The 9,965-nt window shown below is 58.0% G+C and overlaps 1 long non-coding RNA gene across 1 annotated transcript; it reads left to right on the forward strand.

Annotated features, from left to right (window-relative positions):
• Nucleotides 1–5,692: 5,692 nt before the first annotated feature.
• Nucleotides 5,693–7,063, forward strand: LOC138849100 (uncharacterized). The gene is made up of 2 exons (XR_011387524.1): nucleotides 5,693–6,022; nucleotides 6,761–7,063. It is a non-coding gene; the product is annotated as an uncharacterized lncRNA (long non-coding RNA).
• The last annotated feature ends 2,902 nt before the right edge of the window (nucleotides 7,064–9,965 follow it).

Raw genomic sequence — 9,965 nt, forward strand, 5'->3', positions numbered from 1 at the left:
GTAGCTGTGGCTGCTGCCTGCGTCAGGCGACGTCAGGCGACGAGCAGCAAAGGTGACAGGAACAGCTCCAAGGGAGGTCCCCGTGGGGCAGCACCGCTAGGGACACAGCTCGCAAACTCTGGCCCCGCCCAGGCCCACCCACTCATGGGCGTGGCCATCAATCCCACTCCACCTCTGGGATCAGATGTTCCTGTTCCTGGTCTTGTTATGGTGGACTACAGGGGAGGTGGGCTGGCTCTTGGAAGGACGTGGAGGTAGAGGGAGAGGCAGGGAGGAAGGCGGAGCAGGCGGAGCAGGCGGAGCCTGGGGGATGGAGTGGAGGAGGAGTCTGGGAACCATCCAGAAGACCCTCGGGGCCACCCGTCTGCAGGTCCTCTACACGGTCATGGACCAGCCCCGGCCCCAGAGAGTTCCCAGGCTGGAAGGTCCAGGGCAGGTGGGCAGCAGGGCAGTGGGCAGCAGGGCACACTCAGATCCTTCCCAGCAGGAAGTGCGTTTCCTGGGAACTGAGCTCTGGACGGCTGGCTGAATTCCTGTGTCTGCAATGTGTCCCCTCTGCCCGGCCTTGCAACCACAGCTGGCTGGGCACAAGCCTGCTTGGCCAGGGAGGCTGGGGGGGGGCACTTTTGTGGAGGGAACCAGGCTAACGAGTTAGCAGGCCCCAGGACACAGAAGCAACCCCAGCACATTCTGCAAACGTGCACATGTGGTCAGGGCCTCGGAGAGCAGCAGTGGGGGAGTCTCAGGTCCCCAAGCCGAGGACGTGAGCTCAGGATTTCTGGGCAGCTGTGCCCTCCTGAGCCCTTGTCCCATCGGGCTCTGCGCACCTTGCGTCTGAATCCATGCACGCATCTAAAAGTGTGGTCGCAGAAATGGAGCTTCAACACTTTCTCCCTTGCAAGTAGAACTGTACCTGAAGCATCCCGAATGCCAGAGGCCGGGGAGCCCCGAGGGGGCAGGAGTGCCCTGCTCTGTCCTCCGGGATGAATGGGCACCGTGGGACGCTGGGGGCCTTTCCTCCCAGTGGGGGCTGGGCCGGCCCACGGGAGTTGGGGCCCGTCCTGGGGTGGCACCGTTGCGGATGAATCCGGCTCGTCCCGAGGAGTCCTGGCTCCGCAGAGGACTCCCAGCCTGGGGCGAAGGCGCGGACGGAGCCTGCTGACCGGCTCGGGAACCCGGAGCTCCCGGGTCAGGTGCGTGGACAGTCTCCCAGAGGCTGGCGGCCATGCTTTGAAAGGTGGGGACACTTTTTTTTTTCTTTTTTTTTTAAAGATTCATTCATTTATCTGAAAGACAGAGCTACAGAGTGACGGAGGCAGAGAGAGAGAGAAAGAGAGAAAGAGAGAGAAAGAGAGAGAAAAGCGAGAGAGAGAATCTTCTATCTGCTAATCCATTCCCCAAATGGCTGCAATGGCTGTGACTGGGCCAGGCTGAAGCCAGGAGCCAGGAGCTTCACCCAGTTCTCCCATGCAGGTGCAGGGGCCCAAGCACTCAGGCCGTCTTCCACTGTTTTCCCAAGCTCATTCTCAGAGAGCTGGATTGGAAGTGGAGCAGCCGGGTCTTGAACCAGTGCCCATGTGGGAAGTCGGTGTTGCAGGTGGTGGCTAAACCCGTTACACCAAGACGCCAGCCCCAAGCTCAGCGCTTTAGTACCCCTCCCTTGCCCCAGCTTCCCACTATTGGTCCAGTTAAGAAACTGCCACGCTTAGAGACCAAACACAATTTCAGCCAGGGCTCCCCTGTAGCTCTAATGCAAGACAGAGCTTGGAACTGCGTTGGCCTTTTAGCAGGCCAGAGTCTCTTGCGTTTGAGTAATGAGCAATTTTACGGATGATTTCAGAGCTTACATTCCGGGAGAGATAAGGCCAAGCATTTTCAGTTGGTTCTCGTCAGTGCAAACAGCAGACAGGCAGAGGAGCTAAGCTGGTGGTGTCGCCGTTGACATCCTGGCTGCCCTGGGAGAAGCCGGACGACACTGTCCTGAGCTCTCTGCTTAGTGTCGCTCCTAAGACCCTTCATCAGTCTCTCTCGGGTGCTACGAGTGGTCAGGGCTGCCCGTACTCCATATCGCAGATGCGTTCCCCAGAGGGATGGCCGCTTGTCCCGCGCCGGGATGCTAATGGCAGATGGAACCGTCCTGCTTCCCTGTGTCCGGGCTCCTCTCCGCCCCCGCCCCAGCTGCCAACGCTGCATAACGCATCGCTGACCTCCTCGGAGAACGAACGCTGGCCCCATCCGACCACAGTGAGGGAGGCGCAGGATCCCAGCGTGACTCCATCTCCACACCAGGCCCTGTGCTCTGCGGGGAGCTGAGACACAGGGGCTGTGCTACAGTCCCACAGCACAGACGCAGATATGCCCCAAATGGGGGTTCACCTGCCTCCCCCTCGATGGGTTGGACGGGTGCTGGACACCGCAACCACCCGCTCTGGCTGTCCGAATGCACGCTTCTCTCTGTTTGTTCCCCAAACAGCTGAGTGGGCTTCTCCTACCACTGTCTAGTTTAAAAAAAATCCATAGAATTAGGGGCCAGCACTGTGGCATAGATTAAGCCTCTGCCTGCGATGCAGGCATCCCATGTGGGTGCTGGTGTCTGGCTCCCTGCTAACGTGCCTGGGAAGGCAGCAAAAGATGGCCCATGTGCTTGGGCCCCTGCACCACGTGGGAGACCCAGAGGAAGCTCCTGGCTCCTGGCTTCAGCCTGGCCCAGCCCTGCCCATTGTGGCCACTTGGGGAGTGATCCAGAAGATGGAAGACCTCTCTCGTAACTGCCGCTCAAATGAATAAAAAAATCCATAGAATTAAAATGACCATCTCATTCAATGCAAGTATGGCTTTGTTAAGAATGTTTTGTAATAAATTAAGCTTCTGGCCAAAGAAAATCCGTAAGAGTTTTTGAGTACCTGATTGAGAAGTCCGGGGTAGCCAGGGACACTACAGACAAGACAACCAGAGGCGGGGGGGTCTCCCTGAACTGCCCCAGGAACTGGTCCCGCCGTCCCTGAAGGCCGTCTCTCCACACAATCAGCTAGGCTGGGTTCCTACCCCAGCAATCCTGATGAGTGAGAGGGAACTGATGATGTTAACAGTTGGTTATGTAGAAGGATAACACACAAACGACCCAGAGGGAAGTTCGAAGAGAAAACCATATTCGATTCCTCTCCCACATTCTCTTCCCATCATTCAGGTGCACCTGTAATCCTGGCGTGACAGTCACAGAAGAGTGCGCGCTTTCTTATCATCATTTTCCCGTCTTTATTTTAAATCATCACTCTTAGGATGGAAGCCAGGAGCGATTTGCTGGGTCAACAGTAAACAGACTACAAAATCGCTCCCACAGCCACACAGGGTGATAGTCCTGAACACACCTTCATCTTCACTAATAGTTGAGTTGATTTTGCTTTTAGTCCATTGAAGGTGAATAATGCGCGAATCGTGTGTGCTTGAAAACAAAGGACGCACTTGGTCGGTACTTACAGGTTCTGCAGGGCCGGTTTGCTGTCTGTGTATTTGCCTGTGGGATTTTGACATTTTTCTTACCAGCAGGAAGGAGCGTTTTAAATCCCCACCGGCTCCTCTGCATTGTTGGAGTGGGTCTCCCACTCGGTTACTTTTTCTTGCTTCTTTTTATTTTAACTTTCAAATGTTGCTGTCGCTGAAGCTGATGACCGTTGCCTTGCAATTCTGGCATTTGCTTCAGCCTGCAGGAGCCCTGGGCCCGGTCCAGGTGTCGCACGCTCTGTTCACCTGCCCTGCCCCAGACCCTCCTCACGGCCTCTTGAGACCCGCCGGGTCTAAGTCGTCCAGCTGAGCAAATAAAAACAAGGCAGCTTCATCTGAATTTCAGAGAAAAGAGGAGATATCTTTTAGACCAAGCACACCCTGTACAATATTTGGGGCACACTTACACTAAACAGTGTCTGTCACTTATTTAAAATTCAGATTGCAATTGGTTTCTGTGTTTTATCAGAGAACTCCAGTGTCGGCCCCAGCTGGAGTGGGTCAGGCCTCTGCAGCCGAGGTGTCACTGAGTGCCAGACCTCAGATGGGTGCACCACTTGCTACGACCCAGAAGAAGGCTCCTGGCGCCTTGCCCGGGGCCCCTCCCACCCTGAGCACCTTGCCCGTGGCCCCTCCCATCCTGGGTGCCTTGCCCGTGGCCCCTCCCATCCTGGGTGCCTTGCCCGTGGCCCCTCCCACCCTGAGCACCTTGCCCGTGGCCCCTCCCATCCTGAGTGCCTTGCCCGTGGCCCCTCCCATCCTGGGTGCCTTGCCCGTGGCCCCTCCCACCCTGAGCACCTTGCCCGTGGCCCCTCCCATCCTGGGTGCCTTGCCCGTGGCCCCTCCCATCCTGGGTGCCTTGCCGTGGCCCCTCCCATCCTGGGTGCCTTGCCCGTGGCCCCTCCCATCCTGGGTGCCTTGCCCGTGGCCCCTCCCACCCTGAGCACCTTGCCCTTGGCCCCTCCCATTCTGAGCACCTTGCCCGTGGCCCCTCCCATTCTGAGCACCTTGCCATGGCCCCTCCCATCCTGGGTGCCTTGCCCATGGCACCTCCCATCCTGGGTGCCTTGCCCATGGCCCCTCCCACCCTGGGTGCCTTGCCCGTGGCCCCTCCCATCCTGGGTGCCTTGCCCATGGCCCCTCCCATCCTGGGTGCCTTACCCGTGGCCCCTCCCATCCTGAGCGCCTTGCCCATGGCCCCTCCCACCATGAGCGCCTTGCCCATGGCCCCTCCCATCCTGAGCGCCTTGCCCATGGCCCCTCCCACCCTGGGTGCCTTGCCCATGGCCCCTCCCATCCTGAGCACCTTGCCCGTGGCCCCTCCCACCCTGAGCACCTTGCCCATGGCCCCTCCCATCCTGGGTGCCTTGCCCATGGCCCCTCCCATCCTGGGTGCCTTGCCCATGGCCCCTCCCACCCTGAGCACCTTGCTCATGGCCTCTCCCGTCCTGGGAGGTTGCGGCATGGGGCTGGGGGGCTCCCACCCACACAACCTTCAGCCTCAGTCTCGGCACACGTTGCCAGATACCATGGCAGGGCACCACGTTCCAGGTGACCCAGAGAGGAGACGTGCGTTTTCTCCACCACTCCAGAGGCTGGGAGTCTGCGGCAGAGGTGCCCGTGGCCTCTCCGGGGAGAGCAGTGGCCGTCTTCCCCCGCAACCTCATGCTGCTCTCCGTCCACAGGGGCTCCATGCCGTGACCTCACTTTGCTGTAACTTCCTCTTCAAAGGCCTGGTCTCCAGATGCCGTCGCAGCTGAGGTGCGGGACAGGGCGGGGGCTCCGGCATGGGAGGGACACAGCTCAGCCCTTCCCAGCACCTCCTGCCCCCACAGCTGCTGCCCCAGCACTGCCCTTGCACCTTGTCCCCTCGATGGATGGTGTGCGCTTGGCCTCCACCCCTGCTTCTCCCTGGGGGGCTGCAACCACGCACGAGGCCCTGGAGCTTCTGGGCACCCAGACTTCACCCGGTTCCCCTGGGTGGGGCTGCTACGGGTGGGCCCTGTCTCCTGAGGACGAACTGTGCAACGCTGGTCAACGCCCGTGTGGACTTCCCACTGGGACCGGTGCCTGGAAACTTGGGCTGTGCTGCCTCGCCCTGCCGGGACCGCAGACCCCGGCAGCCGGCCCGGTCACTCTGCACTGAGCTGACTGCGCCTTGGACGCTGGCTGCCGGCCCAGGACCCGCCCTGGGAAGCGGGCCGTTTCTCTCCACTGTGCCCACGGCCTCGGCCTTCCTCCTCCCTCTGGGGCCCGGCTTGTCCTTTGCCCAGGGCTGGCCAAGCACAGCAGCGCTCAGCTTCCCCCTGGTTACTCTGCTGTCTGGTTTTCAAAACCGCGGCTTCAGCTGGGATGGTTGGTACCGTGGTGAGGGGGGTGGTTTCCGTCACCCCCTCACTGAGGGTCTGTTTCCCTGCTGCTTGTTCTACAGCGTGCAAAATCCCCTGCCACGTAGAGATGCTGGACACCAGGAGGGCAGAGCATCCCAGCTCAGAGCCGGCTGGAACAAAGGATGCGTCTGGTAATGATTTCATCGACCACATGTTGAAGTTACGCTGTGTTTGCACACATCGGGGCAAATCAAGGATATTATTCCGTTAGCTTTACTTTTCCTTGTTCCTCTGTTGCTTGTGCCTCCTAGGGAACAGGATTCCGTGTAGGACCCCCTTTAACTCAAGGCGTGAAGACATCTCTCTCGCTGCCAGCCTATAAGCCAAGCTTCTAGTGTTTGGTGCTCCTCTCAACCCATATTTGAAGGAATTTTTGAAGTTTGATTTTAGTTTGAATGAGACGTATGGTTGCACAGGTTTATGGAGAGCAGTGTGATGTTTTGATTCATGCATAGGCTGCTTATTAAAATGTATTTTAGTACCTGCTAGGACTACAGATAGCTTCTCTGGTAATGTTAGCTTTCCTGCTGTCTTTTGGAGGTTTAAGACAACCGTTCTCTCACATAAATTTCAATATTATTTTGCCAAATTCAGAACAAGACTATCTGGGTTATTCATCTGCATTTTTCTAGAAATTTCTTCCTTCCCTCTAATCGCTTGTCTTTTATGATCTTCTAGGAACTTGGTGGTTTAATTTAAATTTTACATACTTTTTGAAACTCACTTCTCCGTAGGTGATAGGTTCAGTATGGTTGTGAATGGGACATATATGGACATGCCATTGGTTTTTATGTATTTGTCTGTTGAAATCCTTTCATGAGCTGTTTTTAAATAATCATCTGCTTTCACTGTTCTGATCCTTGCCATAGGCACCCATTTGACCCTGTTCCCTGGGCTACGCCATGGGCGGTCCCCGGGACTTCCGAGCCTTCGTAATTAGTGATGGTGGCAGTGGCGTGGTTCCTGAAGACAAGCTGCCAGTTTTGCTTTCTGGAGTGTCGACCCTCTTACACGCGCCTGTGCCGTCTCTCAGCTTGGATGCTCTTCAAGGACGCCCGTTAGAAGGCACTTTTCCTTTCCAAGTAAAACAAGCTGTCTAGAAAACACAGCTTCCTTCTGGCTTTCCGTACCCCGCCCTCTATAAAATAAAACAAAGCCATTCTTGCTTTGGTTTTGAGACGTGTGGTAGCGTGCCAGGTTGTGAATGGTCCTTGGCACGCTACAGAACCGTGCATGGACAGAGAGAGAGAGACAGAGAGAGAGAGACAGAGAAACTCTTCCCTGGGCGGAGGGGCAGGAGGCACACATGAGGGTTAGGCTTGGTGTTAGGAGTAGAGATAGAATCAAGGTCAAGTTTAGGGAAACCAAGTCTAAATGTATTCATATACTGAATTTTCAAATTCTAAACTCTGCAATTCCACGGAGCGGCTTTGTGAAGCGACTGAATCCTCCACACATGCTCAAGTGCTGCCCTGCGCTCTGTTCTTTTTTTAAAATTTATTTTTATTTATTTGAAAGACAGAGTTACAGAGAGAGGTAGAGAGAGAGAGAGAGAGAGGTCTTCCATCTGCTGAGTCACTTCCCAGATGGCCGCAATGGCTAGAGCTGCACCGATCCGAAGCCAGGAGTTCCTTCCAGGTCTTCCAAATGGGTGCAGGGCCCAAGCACCTTGGCCATCTTCTACTGCTTCCCCAGGCCACAGCAGAGAGCTGGATCAGAAGAGGAGCAGCCGGGACTAGAACCGGCGCCCATATGGGATTCCAGCGCTTCAGGCCAGGGCTTTAACCTGCTGTGCCACAGTACCAGCCCCTACGCTCTGTTCTACAGCAACAGGCAAACAAGGGATGTGCTCAGGCCGGTCTGGAGGAAGCCGCAGCCTCAGGTCACCGATACAGTGAGCTCCGGGGGAAGCAGGTAACCCCAGCTCTGTCCTGAAGGCCAAGGCCCAAGAGACGGCCGCCTGTCATCAGCCAGACCACGGCTGCTGGGCCTTGAGAGGGAGGTGCACCCAGCCGCCTGCCTGTCCTCACTGTTTGCCGCCAGATGGGACAGAACAGGGCGATGGATGTGTCCCGGGGGCCTGTCCTGGACCCAGCCTGGGGTTGTCAGCTTTGTGTGTTCCTGGGGGCCTGTCCTAGACCCAGCCTGGGGTCGTCAGCTTTGTTCCTGGGCTACGAGCATTCTGAAAAGTTCTCCACTCATGACAAGTGCTGAGCACGGCTCATCAGGAACACAGGTCTGATGTGATGGGGGCGTTCCCAGATGCACCTGCCTTAGAGGGACGTCCTCGGAGTGGCCTCCTGTCCAGTGAGACGGAGTCTCTCCGCGTTGGCCAATGGCCCCCAGAATTGGAAGGGACGTTCTGTTAGTGCTGGTTCTAAGAAGTCATTCCTTGGGGCCGGCGCTGTGGTGCAGTAGGTTAACACACTGCCCTGAAGCGTCGGCATCCCATACGGGTGCTGGTTCAAGATCCGGCTGCTCCTCTTCCGATCCAGCTCTCTGCTGTGACCTGGGAAAGCAGTAGAAGATGGCCCAAGTCCTTGGGCCCCTGCAGCCATGTGGGAGACCCGTAAGAAGCTCCTGGCTCCTGGCTTCAGATCGGTGCAGCTCTGTCCATTGTAGCCATTTGGGAAGTGAACCAGTGGATGGAAGACCTCTCTCTCTGCCTCTCCTTCCCTCTGTGTAACTCTGACTTTCAAATAAATAAATGAATCTTTTAAAAAAGCGTCATTCCTGCCACTCCTCACGTGGCCTAGGGTGTCCCCCCTGCGGATCTCCTCACACCCCAGTTCTTCCAGAGTGGAGGCCGCCAGGCAGCCCCAGGGACTGGTGCTGGCCACAGCAGGGCTCCGAAGGACGGGATTTGTGCTGCGCTGGGCGGGTTGCTCCCTCCAAGAAGCAATGGCTGAAGCCTGGGAGGAGGGCTACGGGCTCGTCGAGGGCAAAGGCTGTGAAGGGAAAAGGAGGGCGCAGGACTGGCCAGCAGGGCAGCTTGCCGTGGGGCAGCTCTGGATTGAAGCGAGTCCTCTGTGGGCTGGAAGAGGACACAAGTGTGGCTCCGTCGCGGGCGGAAGCTGCCCCAGGGACAGCACGTCCTGAGGGCTGCTGGGCGCTGCTGTCCTCACTGGAAGCCTCCTGCTCTCCGCCCTCTTCTGGGCTTGCGGAGAAAGCTGAGCCCCACCTGCCCGCTGTGTCAGCCGCAGACATCGGACGGACAGGTGCAGGTGCCTGTGAGACAGGAGGGCGCCACGCTGCGCTACTGCAGGGTCGGTCCCGCAGCCTCTCCCCTATGCGGCCCCTCTCAGCAAGGAGACCCTGTAGCCCTCACCTGTGCTGGGAGAGGAGGCTGCAGGAAGACCCCTCCTCTGACCCCTGCTGGGGTGCCCCCCCAGAGCTGTTCCCGGGTGACCCCTGGGAGGTCAGGTTTAATTATCATTCCTGCCAGGTGCCATCTCTTCTGCGGTGCCCCTCACCCAGCTGATCCAAGACGAGATAAGGGAGGCACCAGGTCCGCTCAGCGAAGGGTAGTGAGTTCCTGGCTGGCGCATTCCTGCTCTGGTTTGCATTAGCGATGCAATTAAAGGGTTTACACAAGGGGGCCCTCCAAGGGCGGCTTTGCCACATGAAAGGGAGGAAAAGCTACTCCTAAAAGGGGGCGTGCCCGGCGCTGTTCTTGGCTGTTTTTCCCAGACCTTGGAGAGGCCACTGCTTTTCAAAGAAGAGGTCACTGGGGGAAGTCAGAGGCAGGCGGCACAAGACCCAGCTTCCCGGAGCGCCCCGCTCCCGCCCGCCGCCCACCCGCCCCTGCCTCCACGGCTCGCACAGGCTGGGAGACGGGAAGCAGGAGCGCGGTGCTGAGCCCTGCAGCCAGGACAGACGCCCTGGGCAGCTCCCCAGGCACTCCTGCCCCGTGACCGCGGCGGCTGCCACTGTGAGCACACTGGCAGGGCCCAGCTTGCAGGAGTGGACGTGGCCAGAAAGTCTTCCTGGGCCGCTGGCTGTAGCCACCCAGCCACAGCTCACTGCTCCCACCCCTCCTGCCTGGCCAGAGCCCCTCCCCACATCCACGTCTCC

Source organism: Oryctolagus cuniculus, chromosome 3 (assembly GCF_964237555.1).
Source record: "Oryctolagus cuniculus chromosome 3, mOryCun1.1, whole genome shotgun sequence".
Classification (NCBI taxonomy): Eukaryota; Metazoa; Chordata; class Mammalia; order Lagomorpha; family Leporidae; genus Oryctolagus; species Oryctolagus cuniculus.